This window comes from Prionailurus bengalensis, chromosome C1 (assembly GCF_016509475.1).
Source record: "Prionailurus bengalensis isolate Pbe53 chromosome C1, Fcat_Pben_1.1_paternal_pri, whole genome shotgun sequence".
Lineage (NCBI taxonomy): Eukaryota > Metazoa > Chordata > Mammalia > Carnivora > Felidae > Prionailurus > Prionailurus bengalensis.
Window position 1 is genome coordinate 84,856,123 of NC_057345.1, and position 3,407 is coordinate 84,859,529.

General features: G+C 33.8%; 1 long non-coding RNA gene across 1 annotated transcript; it reads left to right on the top strand.

The window, feature by feature from the left end:
• Positions 1-269: 269 nt before the first annotated feature.
• Positions 270-3,192, top strand: LOC122480821. The gene is made up of 2 exons (XR_006296674.1): positions 270-397; positions 1,538-3,192. It is a non-coding gene; the product is annotated as an uncharacterized LOC122480821 (long non-coding RNA).
• Positions 3,193-3,407: the final 215 nt, after the last annotated feature.

The following is a 3,407-nucleotide window of genomic DNA, read 5'->3' on the forward strand; positions in this document are numbered from 1 at the left end:
GCTCATTTGTATGCAAAATAAATTCAAGGTTATCTGATTGACTGTTTTACTTGAATCAGCTTCTTAGTTAAAAATTAGTCTGTCTCATAATTTTGACAGATTAAAGTAAACAATAACAATAAAAAACAAAATTGAACAAATTGTTTGGAATAGGTATTGCTGTTTACCTCATTTACTTTGACTATCTCTGAAAGTCTAAGCTATATCTGTCAAGAAGCCAGCCTAAACAATACCTATTCCAGAAGCCATTTATAACCACTGACCTCAAAATAAGCACCAATCTGTTTTTCTTTTATTCCTGTCTCCATAGACCACATTGGAGTAATTATTTGAGTATGAGTCTTAGATCTTTTGTTGGACCCCAGAGTTCCTGCAGGAAAACAAATCTGTATTACAGGTATCTTTGCTTCTCATGTCATTTAATAAGTGCTTTACATAGAAGAAATATCCTTTGCATGAATGAATCAATGAAAACAAGTCAATGGATGAATAAATGAATGAATAGCTGCCTTTCTAAATCATTACTTCATTTAGGAACACTCAGTATAAACATTACCAACAGTTTGAATGTGTGATATTTCCAAATTTTTGCAAATTTAATTTCTAATTAAAAAATTGTTTAATGTATTATAGTGAGACAATCTCACTTTACCTTACACGCTACCATTTACTTATTCATTCAAAATTTATATTGAGTGCCAACTATGTACCAGGTACTGTACTACGTAGTGAAGATTCATTCTTCACCCTCCAACAGAATGTTCTCTCTAAAGCAGAAAGACTCCTGTGCTTCACCATTATCTCTTGGATAAAGTTGACATTTTTAACATGGCCCACATTTACCTGCCTACCTCTCTCACTTTATACTTTGCTGTGTGGATCCTTTGCCCCCACAAGGGTAGTCTGCAGCCACTTAGAATTTGAAATTTCTCACCATCATATAAACTCTCATATTCTATATTTGGGAGATGGTATTTCCTTTGTCCAGATCATGATTATCCATACACATTATTCAGTATTTAAAACTCTGTCAAAGTCACCACTCTGCAATCTCTCTGGGTATACAGTCATCTTGACCTCACTTTGTGAAATTTCTCTTTTCAGTAAGTTCTTTGCGTCCTGTATTTGTTTCTGTCATCACATTTAATGCAATCTATCAAAAGCATTGATTTACTAGTACCTCTTTTCTGTTGGATTATAATTTCCCTGTGTGTCTTGTTTATCTATGTACCTAGTACCAGGAAAATAGAAGGTACTCAATAAATTTGTATCAAGGCAAAAAAAAAAAATCAAGGAACACTTTAAAACTAGCTATTTATCATAAGCATCCAATTCTCCATTCTAACGATTATATTATCTAAAATATGTTAATTATAACACCTATATTTATATTGCATTTTATAATTTCCCAAATGCACATGAGCTAATTTAAGCTGAAAATGTATATTAAAAGTAAGTTGTATATGCATAACTTTTGTTTATTTCAAGGTGAGGGACTTATAAGATGAATTGTGATTTGTAATTTTCTTCTTTCCAGGGCCCTAATGGATCCATATTCCCAGCCCCTTGAGGTTGAGCAATGCAGTGTGAAGGGAAGCTGAGCGCACCACTTCCAGATGGAAGCCCTTAGGAGATGGCGCTGACTCCCCTCAGCATGAAGCAATACCTTGCACTCCTAAGTAAAGACAACACAGAACAGCACTCACCACTGACATGTTGCAGGAGCAAGGAAGACAAACAAGCAAACAAAATCCAAACTTTATGTTGTTGAAAGCCTCTGAGATTTTTAAGGGTTTTTGTTACTGCAACACATTCTACTCTATCTTAAATAATAACCAGAGTCTATTTATATGTGAGAATCAAATGATGCCATTTTTTTACATAACTTACTCTCATTCCTACTTATTATTTAATCCACAGAAAGATCAAAGATGTGAACAGTAATATACTGTGATGATCCTGCTGGCTCTGCCTGTATCTTTAGCAGGAATGTCTAGGGAAAGGAATTTAGTCCATCAGCATTAAAATTGTGAATTTGGGTGAGAAAAAAAAAAAGAATAGCTGAGACAGGGTGAAGAAAAATATGAGAAATGCATTTAGTTTGGAAGAGGATTCTATCTGAAAAGAGTTAGTGCCTAAGGCCCGACAGACTCATGTTGCTGTTACTTTATTTTTTTCAGAAGATAGGAAGAAGCAGAAATGACTACATCATATGCAGTCCAATAAATCTGATCATTTTTGGAGCAGAGGACTTATTAGTTATTGAGTCCCAACTGCACACTTTAGTTAGTGCTGTGGAGATCTAAAAGGGAGGCCTGGGCAGGAATTCCTTCTCTCCATGTTCTTCCCTCTCAGGTTGGTCTTGAGGTCACTGATTTCAGATACCATTAGGCAGGTTCAACATGTATTCAAATTTGTTTCCCCCATGTTTTCATGTAGATGGTGTAAAAAATAATTTCTTAAAGATATTAATTAGCTCAAGTGGATTCAAACTATGCACTATAGGTGTTCTCAGGAGAAAGAAAAAGGAAGGTAAATTGAGTAGTTACTTATATGTGTGTGTGTATACATTATATACTGAAGGCACACCCAACAGATGCACATAATTACAATAGTCCCATTATAAAAATATTCACCTTGTCTTCATATTAAAGAGAATGAAAAAGAAAAGTATCAGTGGCATTTCCAAGTTTTCATATCAAGTCCCTAGTTTTGGAAAATTTGAAATCAAAGATTTAATAACTGGTCAAATTCTCACAGTGATTAAAAATATCATATACCTTACTTTTAATGAACTAGCTCACATCAACTCTTATATTCTATGCTTTATTTCTATTTATGATACTAAAACTGAGACTTTATGATATATGTTCCTTGCTCTTTATAAAATTCAATATATCCAAATATGTTTTTCGCATATAACTAAAACATTTATTACAAACATCCTTTAAATAGTAAGCCCTCGATGAATTTAAATGCTGATGGTCCATCAACTGATTCACAGAGAATCTTGAAGGGCAAAAACTGATGAAGGTGTTATATGGAGCAATGCCAATTGCAAATCAATCAGAAATGCAAATAAAATAGCTCTCCTACTGCAAGTCAATGTAATTAGGTTTACCTTTATTTGATTTGCACAAAACTTTTCAGAAATTTGCCTACTGAATAAATGACACGTATGCATAAAATTAATCGAAAAGTCTAGTGTTTGTATGCTCTGCCTCCAGGCTGCAAATTTCTCAAATTAATTTCTAAATTTGCCAAGACATGTTTTCAGTCAATGAGAATAACCATTCTTACACAAAATTGCACGAACATGTTAAACTATTTATGCATTTCCAATTTCGGAAAACTCCTCAGCCACACCCCATCATCTAGCTTCCAACTTGAAACTTCTCATCTATCCT